We start from the raw sequence: 16,564 nt of genomic DNA, 5'->3' as shown, positions 1-16,564 counted from the left end.
CATTTGAGTGTGTTGAATGCTGTTAGTTAGGTTGTTTGTTGGCTGTATGAGACTGCTAGATTAACATTAGAGAATAATACCGACCATATTCTAACATTTCATCATGTTGAACTAAATAACACTGATTAGTTGCATGTACATTTTCTCACCTGTCTAATGAAGTAACATGCGTCTCTGTCGAGCCGAAGTTAGTCGCGGACGTGGAGCTCTCGGCATTTCCAAAGATTCTGATCTTTGTTCTAGTCCTCTTTTTGTCCTAAAGTCTGCTTGCTATGGTCCAAAATGTTTGAACAAAACAACAGCGTGTGCGTCCTGCTAAGCATCCAGTTGTCCACGACTGTCGCCATCGACAGAATAGGTCGCCATGATTACTGTGGCAGTACGAGCGGAAACCGGGGAGTAACGTGGATATGACGTCATTAACAGGCGACTCCTTACTCCTGCTGACACGCCCATAGGAGACGCCCGGTTAAAATCGCAATTTTCTCACGATTTACAAATAGTTGGAAACATTAGGGATATTGTAAGTAATCAACTAACAAAATAACATTCGCCCAGTGTTTTTGTGTGTGTGTGTGTGTGTGTGTGTGTGGATATTTTACTGCAAAAATATTGTAGCTAGACCACCTGCACCCATGCATTTCCATTTCTACTTTTAATAAGCTATTCCTGTGAAAGCAAGCAAAAACGTTTCTATTATCCCATTATATAGAATTGAGCAGAACCATTTTAGACTTTGTAAAATATGCATTCAGTATTTTTTTTTTTCATGTGCCCATACAGGCTACATATTATGCACATTCCACACCGTGTTATACATTTCATGCATTTAGGGTTTTCTTGATTTTCTTTTCCCCCCCAATTTTCTCCACATGGGCTGTTAAATGTCTTAAAGGTAGGCTATAGAACTATCCCTTTAAACTACATAATCCAATAAAAGTCCTGGTAGTAAGGCAAGCAAGAATGCATAATGCGTTGTATATTTAAAATGAGTAAATCAGCATATTTCATTATGTAATATGCACTGTGAAAAAAGAAGAAACATTCCTAGAGGCAGAGAGGTGGAGGCTCAGAACTGAGATGCTTGTTGCCGGGAAACAGGAAGCTGCGAGAACATCCAGGCAGGGTGATAAATAGAGGCTGCTGGGAAAGCATGTGAATGGTGAAATGATATGCCAGCCTTCAGGAAGAACTCCACATAAACGGGAATGCTTAATCTTTATCTGTACAGTAACTGCTTTCCAGTGAAATTATTCGGCACAACTTAAAATATTAATGTCCTTGAAACATAATCACATGAAACCCATTCTCATGTATAATTCAAATAATGCCCTAGTTTGCAGAGTTGCACCACAGGACAGTTTTTTCACTAGATGGCACCACATTCCCATGTTTCATGCATTCACCTTTCAAGACGGTCCACACCATAGGCTACTGTATTTTTGTATGAGAAGGTGAGAGAGAGAACAGCATCATATGTTGATGTTATCAACTTTTGTTATCAGCCCATATGCTGGTTCATCTCATTACCTCCAGTAGAGGGTAGTAGACAGACACTCTAGATATGAGTCAGAATGAGTCATAAATGACTCATCTGCTGTAAGGGGGAGATGAGCTGCTGTTGTCTTTGTAAGCACCACATGCCCAAACACATCCCAGCCCACATGATCACCAGGTGCTGTAAGCATGTCCAAAGCACAAGTCATCCCACAACTTTGGTGACAAAAGAATCATATCAGTGCTACAATACTCATTTATGAAGTCCTGGATTTTACACTGCCGTACTTACCATGCAAGATTATATCAAATATGCTTTGTTAGTCTTCAAGTTCTTTTAGTGAGGGGAACATGTTTTGGTATTTCTACAGATGCAGTGCAAAATCTTACACTTGGTGCAACAAAACATGAGTAAGGCTAATAAAATGTCTAGGGGACACTTTTTTTTCTTTCACTCTATTTATTTAAAGGAATAAAGGTAGAAAAGAAATCTGCCACCCCCATTTCTGAGCATATCAGAATTTAAATGGTTGTAATTCATGAATGCTTAGAAATACAGATATAAGGTTAAAGCAGACACTAAGCAGATTATTGCAGAAGTGAAATCAAAAAAAAAAAAAGTTGTAGAAGTTTAGGTTTAGCAGAAAGCAAATATAAACTGCTATTTCATACAAAATTTATATTTGATTTTTTTTTAAATCATGTCTAACCAAGTTGTGTTCCAAATTTGAAGTTGATATCTCAAAAATTGAGCTTGTTATGCTACAAAGTTTTAAAGCACCGTTTCCATGGTAAAGGAAAAAAGGTTTCACCGTTTCCATGGTAAAGGAATGTCCAATTAAAAACAACAACAACAACAACAAATGTTTTGAGAATTAAAGCTTTCGAATGAAACATAATTTAAATAATGATTACTAAATTCATAGGGAAAATTCACACACAATTCTACGTCAAAAAAGGGCTCTGTTAATGTTTCAGGTTTTGTTACATTCAAATATACAATGCATTTCATTCAATCACGTAAATGGTAAAGGTTTTTTTCCGCATTCAGAATGGTAAAATTTGACAAAAACGACATTGACAAATACAGAGTGATGAAACCCTAGATGGCGCAGGCTGAACACATCAATATAGCGTAGCTGATTGGTTGCTGTGGCATCAGCAGCCAATGAGCTACAGCTCAACATTCAAATCCTTGGCATTGTTTGCTGTTATCAGTCTGCAGCATGCTTTCAGAAACCCTCCACCATCCCCAGCTCCACCTGTATAGATCTGCTACGGGGTTGATTCATTTATGTTATATGTGCAGCAGCAACAGCAGCATGTCTTACATGCTCACACAGCAGCATGTCTGTGTATGTATTCACACTCGCTTTGCAAAGTAGCAGCAGCGCAGAAGATCTATTCCACCAAGACCAAATCCACTACCATGCCAATCGCTCCGAAAGTTATCATGGCAGAAATGTTTTTGAGAACCATTTGAAATCAATATAAATCACTTCTATTCTGGAAAGTGTTTTTTTTTTTTTTTTTTTTGCTGCAGAACTACCATTAAATGACAAATTTGTGCATGTAAGAGTGTCCTTTCATGAAGCTGATATCCTTTCCAGCAATTCACATGCTTCCTCTTAATGTCTAAGTCAATAATTTCCTTTTCTCTGTGGCAAAGACAGCTTACATAAATTGTTGAAAATGTTGCTGTAAAACAGCTCCTCTGGGACAGCTTGTGGGTGGTTGGGCTGATGTGGGCCAGTAATGCACAAATATACCAGTAAAATACTTTAAATATGCTTCTAAATATACATGCAAATATGTTTCGTTTAGCACGGGAGTCTCTCACGCTATGGCATTTTAATACTTTGTGGCATTTGCCTCCAACAGGGGTTCTGAAAGTAATGTTTGTGACTAAACAAAAATAAATATTAAGTTCAGCAAAAAACATTTTATTGAATTAGATAAAAAAATAGACAAATCCCTCACACTTCTCAAACTTGCATCGTTATGATTTCAATCAACCTTCCTCGGGTGTTGGCTAATACAATTTCAGTTTATGTTGAACTTTTATCTGATGCACCATGATTCAGGTGCAATAAAGCACTATATTTTCTATTTTGTAAGTCAAATAAGTAAAATGACTCTGAATTATGATTTTAATGGCTTTGCAATGGAGACATCAAAAATTCTCGAAACATTACATTAATGTAGAACTATACACATTATAGGCTTAAATTGCAACACTAAATTTTACACATGTGTGTGACTGGGCACTTTGTGTCTATATCCATCAATGACCTAAAAAGGTGTGCACTCCCCTGCTTTATATAGATTTTGTTCCGCTTGAGTCAATCAAAAGATGTCAGCTGGATCCCTGCTTGGTCAACAAGTTATAGACATTTGAATCCCCTAAGATGGGTACTTTCCCCACCCTCCATCCTCCTGTGTAGGAGCAAGGATGACTCAAGAGTCAACAACCACGCCGTCCTATGTTTACTTAATTTTGTTTAGAAGAGGACAGGGTTGTTGCTACGCCGTATAGACTTCATCACTACAACCACAGTAATGCATTCAAACAAAATGTGATGCACATGACAGCTGCACGTTGCAACAATATTATTGTTCTTTTAAAACATCCGAATAGTCTGCTGACTGTCTGATGAGTCACCATGAAAGTGACAAAAGGAGTTCAGTGTGACTCCATGAAAACTGCACATGGTAATTTGAGAATGAGTTCATCTGTGCGGTGTTGGGTTTTGTCACTATGGAGCTGGAAGCTTGTATTGTCCATAAAGAAATCTCATGATCAGTGGTAAACATCATTATATTAACAACAGTAATCCCTTATATGTACCTCATATAAGAGTGGCAATGTCCTAAAGGAAGTATAACGTCATTTTGACAATAACTGCCCAGTTCTGTGCATCTAAACAACCGTAACCACCTATGAAACACATAAAGAATAAAAGCAGAATGTAAAAACATATCATGTCCTTCCTGTTGTGCAGATACCCAAATTACTGAGTAAAGTAAAAATAAAAAGAACATATTAGCACATAAAGACATTGTGCTCTGAGAGAAAACATATTTTTTAATGATCCTAATTAAGGTCTACTTTCGTTGATTTTATTAAAAAAAAGTGTCAGCTTTTTGTTCCCATTCACCTCAGAATATAAATTTGAACAGTGATATAAATAGATTTTGCAACATTTAAAGCCTCTTTCATGATATTTTTATGAACATGAATACATGTTCCTGTATTCATGCTGCTAAGATCATTAGACCGGATCATGTGAATGCATTTATGTGCATTTAGCAAATTAGAAAATATCTAACAAGTGATAATGACTGTATTAAACTCGCTCTTTTATTGTGATTCCAAAATATGTCCTACGGCCATTTACAGTTACAGGCAAATGGGATGATAATGTCTGTACTTTTCCATTCCCTAATAGATATTGATCGCTACATGCTTTTCCAAGCCATAGTGGATTCATTTCTCATCTCAGGGCCATTTCTGATCACAGTGAGAAACGAGAATTTAACAGGTTTGTATTTTCCTGGAAAACATACTATGTGGTATAGAAAGCTGCTTGATTTCAGCACACACAGGAAACCATGATGAAAAGGGGAACCCTGACACATACAGTAAGACCCCTTCCTCAACATATACACACAAACTCACACCTCTCTCTAACATACAATTAACATACATGTTCTTCTTTACAATTAAATTGAAATGTATTTCTAAAACATTATTATTTTATCTCATTCTGTGATCATAAAAAAAAATGCTTCTCAATGTGTCTTCAGGCTTTTTTAGACACCTACAAGGTCAGGTTGGGCTAAAGGCTAATAGATGCATTTGCTCTTTATGACATGAGGTGTTCAAGGCTCAGATCGTCCAAATCCTTAGATCAACCCTAACTTAACCTCAACCTACTCATTAACCCTTCACTGACTTTGACTACTGATTTGTAACCTCTTAGGGCAGGTCAACATGTGCCATGTCATGAAGGGCCTATTAGCTGTTTTTGAAGAAGTCCATTGTGTTACTCACAAGTACAGGTCACTATGAAAGCACACTGTGCAACAAATAACTGATTATTTCACATGTTCTCTGTGGAACAATTACAGTGTCCAATGCCGCTAGTGGACAGCACTATATATACTGTAGACATACACAAGTGTGTTTTGTGATCCCTAAGATCACTCAAACCATATTTGCGTTCCCAAAACCCATTGAAATGATTGATGTAAACACTAATCCATCCTGATGTGTCCTGGACAATGGTAAATTAAAAAATTAAATGTTCTTCATTAGATCAATGGTTCCATGAGGAACCTCCCATTCATGGAACCATTCTATTGCACAAAAGGTTCTTTAGATTATTAAAATGTTATTCATATGAAAAAAATATGGTTCTTTGAAAGGGGTGGTAAAATTCCATTTTCACAAGATGTAAAATAAATCTCTGATGTCCTCAGAGTGTGTGTGTGAAGTTTTAGCAAAAAATACCCCACAGATATTTTTATATAGCATGTTAAAGTTGTCACTTTTTGAGGGTTTGCGAAAACGCAACCGTTTTGTGCCTGGCCCTTTAAATGCAAATGAGCTTCAGCAGAGGGCGGGGTTTCGAGAGCTTGCGTGTAAGCAGCTGCGATTTCTTCACGCAGACACACTAAAATGGCATAAACTGTTCTCCCTTTAATGTTAAAACGGAGTCAGTCAAAGATGGAGAGACTCAAGAAGAAGTGACAACATGTAGAATGCTGGCTAGTTGATGAATTTATGTTGCTGATGTGGAGTTAACTTCAATAAGGATATTATGTCATGTAATGTATAAATCGCTCATATAGGAACTGAGATGCACAGAGTGACTTTCTATTGCATGTGAAAAGATAGATGCTAAAGTTTGAGCTGACTCACAAATGTCCTCAACATGGACTGCGTGTTCCTGGGGGCGGGGTTTATGCACATTTTAGGGTTGGTGATGTCACTAACCCTGGAGGAATGTTGTGTAGTCCCTACCAGCCGTTTGTTGTAGTCCTTTTCTTTAAAAGCATATCTTCCTTTGCTTTGAGCGTTGTAATTTTGATACTGTTGTTTATGCTCAAACAGCAACATTACACACTAATTAAAGTTAGAAAAGTGAAATCATACTTTACCACCCCTTTAAGAACTGTTCACTGAAAGGTTAAACAATTTTTATTTCCCAAAGAAGACAAGAAAAGGAAAAGATAATCTAACCGCGTAATGAGTCCACTCGTTGGCGCAAGCTAAAAAGCATTGATGCTGATCTGGCGATCTCGTTGATGGACTAGTATTCTAGTAAGTAAATATTTCTAAGCTTGTGTGCATTTTATTTTGTGATTTCACCGGAATGAATAGAGAAAGTCCGCAACGGCGATAGGTTGAAAAGCGTGTCCGAGTGGAGACTGAGAGACTGCCCCACACAGGGTGACCGACAGTCCCGAAATATAAGCTCTTGGCCCGAATCCGGCCCTAATATTGTCCCGAACATTATACTAAAGCAAAATCTTGGGTAGTTATCTTCTGATAAAATATTAAAAACTGAGGTTGAGTCGGCCCCCACCGGCAGCTCATTGGCTGCGGCATCTTTTCTGTTTCTTTTCTGTTCTGTTAAGTTCTACAAAAAAGATGTAGGCGCGAATTTAGATATACATTGATTAGTATATCTAAATGGCTGGTGTACCATGGCTGGTGTACCAGTGACGTGTTGTCACTAATTTCGACCCCCTGCCGAATTATTACCCCCCTCATTGAAGTCAGTACCTGATTGCCTAATCCCAACCCCGCCCCTAATCCTAACCACTCCCCCACAACTAATCCTAAACCTACCAATGCTAGGGGGTTATAATTTGCCGGGGTCAAAATTCGGCACAACCAACACAGTCTCATGAAGATGCGTATCTATACCACGAGTGTCATTTCTCGTGGCATTTATACGCCAAAAGTGTTTTTTTCGTGTATATGGTACGCACTAAAAAACCCTGGGTTAGGTTTAGGGGGGAGGGGTGGGGAGTTCGTGCGTATTATACGCAAAAAAGTGCGTATCATATACATGCAAAAACTGTTTTTGGCGTATAAATGCCACGAGAAATGACATTCGTGCCATAGATACGAACTTTCATGAGATCGGGCTGGCACAACGCCGGAAATTCATTATCTTTTATTATAGACTATGTAGTTTAATATCATACTAGGCCTACACATAAACACCCTCTAGATCTCCCATTTAAAGGCACACTATGCAAGATTTGTACATTTTTATAACAGCTTCAATGGAGAATCAGGCCATGAGTGCAGAGGCGCTCTGCGTGAGTGGTATTTACGAAAGTAACGTTAAATACAAGTACTCCACAGCGACTCTAGGGGTCACTGTTTGACAAAAACGGAATTCCTGCATTGTGTCCCTTTATAGTACAACATAATTCGGGAATTTATTTTGATTCAAGGGGAATCAGAATGCCAAATCCTGACTGAGGAGAGGGGGAGCTGGGGATGGAGGAGGGTAATTCACTCCTGAGAAACGCGATAGCTGTTGATAATACTGAAGGAGTTTATATATGTATACAGTGATAGGAGTCCTATAGGTAGATGTGGATCAGCTGAGAGTAAGCTGATGCAAGCTTGACTAACGTGACCTGCCAGAAGTGACGCTACGCTTGATGTTGTGGCATTACGGTCGAGTATATATTATAAAAGTCTGTTTGAAAAGCCTGCGCCGAAATTGCGACTGATTTACCGAAGAATCAACATTAAAATGTACCGAATGCAAATAAATTAGGCTCAACTGAGACATTCACATTGTTGAAAATAAATAACCACATTTCTAGCATTTGAATCCTTTGGAAGGTAATGTTATTTTTAGTCCAGTGATCTGGATTTTCTTCTGCAGAGGCAATCTTTCACAGATATGAACATTCCAACGACTCGTTCTCTGGGCTTGGTTTCAATAAAAGCTGTTTTTGGACTAACAAGGAAGTTAGCCTTTCTGAAACGTACAGGATATCACAGGACAATATGATACCTGTTTATGATCTCTTAGCCCAAGGAAAAGGTTATTTCTTATTTCATATCTTCTTCAAAGTTTCCTTTTTATTTTTTAATATTTGTTATGAATGATTCATCAATGTATTTTCAATGAAAATGTGACCTTCAAAATGTCATAACTCAATTTTTGATATTCTGTTGAAAATTAAAATTAAAATTAGAAAGAATGTTTGGGATTGATGAAATATTTTTTTTTTTTTGTAGTTTTTCAACAGGAAATTCCACACTAACATTGTACATAACATATGTATTATGTATAAACTTCATCAAAGAAGGAATGGGCCACTTCCTGTTTCAGTTTGTAACTGTTTTCTTTATTTCACATGGAAAGAAAAAATCTTAAAGATGTTTGTTTAACTTTTTGACTCAGTTTTATATGTTCTGTTGGTTGTATTTTATCCCAGCTTTTATGTAGTGTTAAAAAACTGAAACAGGAAGTGCTTCTGGACCAGTTTTGTTTACATCTTGCAAAATGGTCTTATCTTGTTTAGTCCTGCTATGATACAGCACTCTGTGTCTTTACAATTGCTGCACTGCCATTACTCTTTGAACAAGGTAATATGATCAGGCCTTGTGCTTCTCTACTGCAAAGACATCTTACTCTGAGTCACTATGAAGTCCCGAAAGTACATTTTTCCCATGTACCGCCAACTGATCTGCTTTAGCATTTGTAAATGTCAGAGGGTGCTTGATGCACAATAGTATCTGAAGACTACAGCAGCTTGAGCATTTGACAAAAATAGGTGCACTGTAATGCACTTTGCAATGATAAACATCCCTCCAACTTCCACCAGCTCAATGTTTTTTATTAGTTTTCCCATAGCACAAAAAAAGAGTGTGCATGCTGTATACTTGGCTCTCATACTGTACATGACCGTGGGTGGAGCTGCGGGTGGCAAACATTAACCATTAAAGTCTTACATATATACTGATGATTCACTATGTGTAAAGGTTTTGGTTAGACCGCACAGACTTGTGGTCTAAATAATGAAAACAAATTTGTAGCTGGCATTTATTGACCTTAACTCTAACTATAAGACGCTTCTATGTAAACATCCTTGTTGCATTAAATTTAAATATATAAAATGTCAAATAAACTAATTATTCTACCAATTTCCTTTGTACCACACTCTAAAAAATGCTGGGTTGTTTTAACCCAAAATTGGTTAAAATATGGACAAACAAATGTTGGGTTAAAAATGTAGCCTAAATGTAATTTAAAATGTTAACCCAACTTCAACTTTGACTTTCTACTGTACTTTTTTAAATTAGATTTTTAACCCAAATTTGAATTTGTTTAACCCAAAATTGGATTGAAATAACTCAGATTTTTTTAGAGTGCACCTGCAAGTCAGTTCTGCAACTTTAAAGCTACACTGTGTAACTCTTTTATTTTATTCTTAGCTAAAAACACTTGGTTCTTTCAAAAATATGTGCGCATTAATGTATATTTACTTCGTTCGAGTAATAAAGTATTCTCGTGAGTGTATAATATGCCATTGAAAATACATACGGGTAAGGGGTTCTAATGTCGGTCGCCATGTTGCTCCTCCATCTTGAAAGTACATTAGCCAAAGAGGGACAGACCCATTAATTCAAGCTACGCCTTTCACGTTTGAGTTAACACTCATGGACGAGATCGAACTGGAAGCCATGTTAATCTTGGACTACATTGGCCACCGTAGGAAATCGGAATTGAGAGGAACAGAAACTAATATTCACTGGATGGTCATATACCTTTTCACCGCTAGATGGGGGTAAAAATCACACAGTGTAGCTTTAAACAAGAAGCATTTTATTTTAATTAACACCAAAAGTAATAACAAGTGCTATAGAGTGCCGAAGTTACGACGTCACTCTGTAGGCCAAAACGCGGAAGTGAATTAGCATTTTAGCACTACGGTTCCCTCGCTCTAAAGCCTATGGGATTTTTGAATGGGTTTTTGCTAAATCGCCTGAAATAAGGTCTGTGGTGAACAAAACCTCTGAATATTTTCACGTTTTGATCTATGACATAGAACATACAGTTATAACCTGCTTGTGGTTTTTTAAACTTTATTGTGTCTGCTTGTGTTTTTTAAAATCTTTATATAGGCTTCAAAATGGATACATTTTGGATTAACTTGTAAAGATTATCTTGATAGACAAAACGTGTAAGGGTCACAACCCTCTGTTAAACACAGATCTTATTGTTTGCGATTTTCCAAAAGTCTATGGGGAAAATGCATTGCTTTTCGACCGAGGGATCCCATGCGCCGCTAGCTTCCGAGTTGTCCTACAAAGTGACGTCATCACTTCGGCACTCTATTAGGCTATGAATAAAATGTATTATTTCCATCTAATTGTCGGGGAATGTGTATTTTTTTTTTTTTTTAGCTACAAACTGTTTACAAATAAAGGCTTAGATGAAGGAAGGGGACTAAACTAAAAAAATGTAATTTTACATAAGGTGATTCTAAAGAAGTCTATTCTCTCCAAGGCATTCATTTGATCAAAATGCAGTAAACCAATAAATAACTGATTTCTTTTGAAAGGTACTGTATTTTATAATGTCATTTATTCCTGCAATGCAATTTCTCTAGTCTTCAGTATCACACGATCTTTCAGAAATCATATAAGCTGATTTGATGCTCATGAAACATTTCTTATTAGTATCAATGTTTAAAAAAATTGTGCTCCCTAATATTTTTGTCTAGACTGATAATTTTTCATTTACTCTATTTGATCACTTTAATTCAAGCTTGCTAAATAAAATCATTCAAATAAAATTATAATAATAAAAAACTACCTGACCCCAAGATTGTGTCAAGAGTGGTTAATATTATCTGTCAGGCTGATGTGCTAAAGTTCAGCAAACTCTCTAATGTTTATCTTTTAAATGTCACCTTATACACGAGTAGTTTATACTAACATTTCTGTGGTGAGGTACTTTACTCAAATCTGGACCGATGCTGCATCTAATCGCTTTATTTTAGATTCAAGCAGGGTTCATTTCAAAATGTGTTAAAAACAGAACACACACTACAAATAATCTGCTGTTGAAAAGAATATTGTAAATAAATAAAAGTGAGCAGTAAGAAAAACTTTTTTTTTTTTTTAAAAAAGTGAAAAAAGTGCTCTTTGATGACCCATGGGAATTGGGACATACTATGACCTATTTGCAGTGCAGACACCTTTTCAAGGGAGTTTGTTGATCTCACTGCTATCTAGGCATCTACTGCACTTAATGAAATTGAATCTTTGTTAAGAGGAAAGGCCTTCCTTTTTTACTAAGTAGGAGCCTTAGTAAACGCCCTAGTTTGTCATTTGACAACAACTTAATCCTCTACCTATTTCACCCTCAAACTCCGTTTCATTGCAGCATGTATCCCTGTTAATAGTGAAAATTATGAAAAGTATTAGTTTTAGCAATAAAACATCTAACTTTTAGTTGTTTCAGTGTCAATTCGCTAAATTAGCGACGGTTTCCTATACATTAAACCTGTCAACATTTAGAAGTTAGCAGTAGCATGCAAGTGATTGACACTGATAGCATGAACAGCCTCTCGGAGTAATTTGAGGTTAAGTGCTATGTGGGATTAAATCAACCTGCAACTTGTGTATTAGCAGCCCAGATCCTTCGCTGTTACGCTTCCCTGTCCTCAACCTAACCTCAAACCATGCACGACCTGCAGCTCGTCGAAATGTAATCTAATTTTTTCATCACTTATCTGCAGCGTTTGGTACTTTATTGCTGAGCACTGAGTAGTTATTCAGATACAGTGCTCCTTCTTGATTTATATCAGGGTTTGTGAGGTTTGTGGATATTGCTCATATATTGAAAGTAGTTCAGCTAACCTTGTGTATGTCAGCATCAAGTGTGCATATGACACAGCTTCAGCTGTTGCTGAAATTAGTCTGTTGTGCTTCCCCTTCAAACTCATCCAAACCACAGCACTACCTCCAGCAGCAGAGCTGAAGAGTGTTATATAGATCATGCAGAGCTTCCTCTTAGACCTGCAAAATACAGCTAGAGCTGCAAAACTCACAGAGAATGGGAATCTTTGCGAAATACCAAATCTTTCTTTGCTGTCATATGTATTATCACAGGCTTCACAGCTTTATTTTGCAATTCACATGATTGCATTAGACAAACAAATGAAGATGATTCAAAAATACTAGTTTCTTCTCAGGAAATGTGCAGAAAAACAAGCAAGCTGCTTCTTAAAGGACACTTTCCCTCAGGGCAGCTTATGAACACCGACCATATGGTTGTTTCTCGCTTTGATGCTATAATAAACACCCTTGTGTGTACACTTAGGACATGAACAAATATTTCGGGCTGGAAAGTTCCTGCATTTGGAAACTGGACGAGCTAACCATAGAAATCACAAGCCAAAGATTTACTAAAAATAGTTCAGTCTGTCCTTTAAACAGATATAAGGGTACTAAAAATAGCCCCTTATCTCGTTACACTAAACCTGTTTTTAACCTGCATGTGAAAAGGTAGTGATCACAGTGGTAGGAAACTCCCATAATCCTCATCGGCCTTCACTGGTCCATTCCAGAACGCTACTGAAAGCATGATGGGACCAAAATACAGTTTATGTTTATTCAGTGTATTTTTAGAAATGGGACATCCCAGTGATACTAAGTGATTACGTTTAAAGTGGACAGTTACTACTTTTAACTATGCTTTATTGAAAATGAGTTAACATGCAATTTAAAAGTCTGTGAAATTTTCAATCAATGACATTACGTTTAATTTTGTGCTATATTCATTTATTCAAAAATTCATAATTTATTAAAAAAAAATACACTAAAATGCAATTCAGATTACATATTCTGTGATGACCATGTTTTTCATTTCTCTTTAAAATTGAATTCTGTTTGAGAATTTTTGGGGTGCATAAAGTAAAATATTAGGTTGATCAAACTGTCATTATATCAAAATCTTGAAAATCTTGAAATGAGAAGGAGTTTGAAATATTATTAGTTTGATAATTACTTCTTATAAAAAAAAAATATTTTAAACTGCTCCACTGCTTATTAGTATTTGAAAAACATTCGTCCGGCAAATTCAAGACATTTGGTCCAACCAACATGCAAAAGCAGGAAATTATCACGGATGGAACCCATGTGTCAAAGTCAATAAGTCTAAAATATTAGATCATTTTCCCTTTTTATGACAAGGTAATGATAGTGTTCATGATTTCAAATAAAAAAGAGGGGTTACCTGGCAAATATACTTAATTTAAAATAATGGTTACGGCACAAAGAGAACGTTTTTTGACTAACAGATCTAGAGAATGCACTACATTAATCTTCATTAATCTTACTACAATTGGCATAGCTCAAATAATTGCACAATGGCCTTTAAAATGAAACATAACAGCTAATTAAAGGTGTTTGAAAGAATTTCTTAAAGTCAGGCTGAAATAGCTGCAGTTCAAGCTTGCATGACTTCATAATCTGCAGCTCACACAGTGATGAATTATAACAAATGTTTTCTTTCTAAGTCTTTGAGCCAATGACGAAGTCACTGAGAATGACTCAAGGCTCCAGAATAAAACCACAAAATATTCCAACCATTCCTGGAATGCCTATCGTGCTCCATGCTGCAGCTGCACAGCTGTGACGAGGACAAAATGCCCCTCACAAATGTCTTCCACTGGTTTATCAGGAGTAGACAGAGACAGCTGTGCTCATTAAAGAGTCATCTTTACAATAATGCCCCAGAATTCCCCGTAGTCCCGTTTGTGTGAGTAAGTGTGCCTTTTGAGCACTTTAATCCTTTGAAATAGTAGACGTTTGATATCATCTTCTTGACGGGCAGTAGGAGTGTGTTTCTGTGGTCCAGGCAGTTGCTTCAATAGATGAGGCCTACACCTGTTCCCCCAGCCAAACCTTCAGCTCAGTTCAATAGATGACTAGCAACTGCAAGAGCTTACTTTGAAAACAAGAATTCTTGCTTTGGCAACTTCTCTGAGAATGTTAAAGGGTTAGTTCACCCAAAAATGAAAATTCTATCAGTATTTACTCACCCTCATTGTGTTCCAAACCTCTATGTGTTTATTTGTTCTGCTGAACACAAATGAAGATATTTGGAAGAATGTTTTAATCAAACAGATCTCATTCCCTATTGACTACCATAGTAGGAATACTATGGTAGGAATACAAATAAACACATAGAGGTTTGGAACAACATGAGGGTGAGTAAATACTGACAGAATTTTCATTTTTGGGTGAACTAACCCTTTAAGCAAGGTCCTGGAAATTTTATTTTATATAGTACCACTAGAAAAACACTTCAATGTAAAGTATTTCTATACAAACTGGGATGCTAAAATAGGCCAAGCTTCTCCTCAGGGACAAATAGTTTAGTTCTTTTTATTTGTTCTGTTCAGTGTGTGAAAATAGGCAGATTAATTGCATACCTGTGTAAGAAAACGAGCCACAAATCAACCATTTTTTTTACCTGCTAATTTTATCATACAATTATGTGTATGTCTATTTAAAATAATGTATTGACTATTTTTATCATTTTATGCAACTGTGTACAGAAAAATTATCTAGGTCATCTCACTTATTTCAGTCATTTGTTTTTAGTGAAATTTTTCAGATAACTTTAGCGTTATCTAGTAAGAATCATCTTTTTGAGGTAATCTCTGAAAAGGAAGTCCCAAATGACATCTCAACTGTTTAATAGACTTTTGTCTAATACTTCTCACCAATGCTTTTTCACCAAAATGAAAAGATCCAAGTAATTTCACTGTTGCTTCCCTGATGACCTTTTCCAAAATATGCAGCATATGACTTGAATTTTTGAAATGAAAACACTGTTTTCAAAAGTGTACGGATTAATGTATAGCCTGACTGGAATAGTGCAGCATATTCCACAATGCAATCAACTTGACTTTTCGTTTCCTATAGGTAGGGTAGTATTGTGTGTACAAAAAAATGAACAAAATTCTAAACGCAACACTTTTGTTTTGTGCACAAAAGACCTATTTCTCTCAAATATTGTTAAAACATCTGTCTAAATCTGTGTTAGTGAGCACTTCTCCTTTGCCGAGATAATCCATCCACCTCACAGTTGTGGCATATCAAGATGCTGATAGACAGCATGATTATTGCACAGATTGTTGCATTATTCCTCAGGCACAAGAAAAGGCCACTAACTGACGCCTTGGGAAGCATTTTGACCATGCTTCAATATCTGATGCTTTAAGTGCCCTTTAGCGTCAGTTAGATGACGCCCTATAGGACCCTACCCCTACCCCAGACCTACCATTGAGCTTCCATTTACCATTTTGCTTGCTTAAAGCATGTTCCCTGATTAATGTTTACAAAAAAGCCTAAATTAAATCGGTTCATCATATAAATCATGTCTCTTCAGAAGACTTGGTTTAAATATGGATTTCTTTTACGACCTCTACTTCTTTTGGGGTATATACTTTCAATAGAGGGTCAGAAATCTCTTTTATTACAGAAAGATTTTCTTACAACTATCATAATTTGTGTTCCGAAGATTAACAAAAGTCGTTTGGATTTGGAACAACATTCGGGCGAGTGATTAATGTCCGATTTTGTTATTTTTGGGAAACTAACCCTTCAATATGTGGCCACGATATCTTATTTTTTCGCTATAGTTTTTCCCTGCATGACATATGCTGTAGGTCACCAAAAAATACTAAGCTACAAAATATGCTACATGTGTGCTTTTTATTCTAAAAAAGAGCAAAAGAAAAAGGTGTAAACCCTGAAAATCTGTCTGCAAATTTTAAGTATATTTTTTTTATTTAACTGTCATCTTAAAAAAATTGTGAATGTGAATTCAAATTGTGAAAGACATTTCCTATTTCATCTCTTTGTTCACCGTCACCCTTCATTCTTTCTTTAGTCTCTGGTCTTCATAACCTAGTCTTCTCAACATGAGGCAAGCACACTCTAGTGTTCCTAAAATTGGGACACTTCTTACACAGCATAATGTTGAAAGAGGTCATTGGTACCAGG

This window comes from Pimephales promelas, chromosome 14 (genome assembly GCF_988280905.1).
Source record: "Pimephales promelas chromosome 14, fPimPro1.hap1.1, whole genome shotgun sequence".
Classification (NCBI taxonomy): domain Eukaryota; kingdom Metazoa; phylum Chordata; class Actinopteri; order Cypriniformes; family Leuciscidae; genus Pimephales; species Pimephales promelas.
This window is presented reverse-complemented; position numbering follows the sequence as displayed.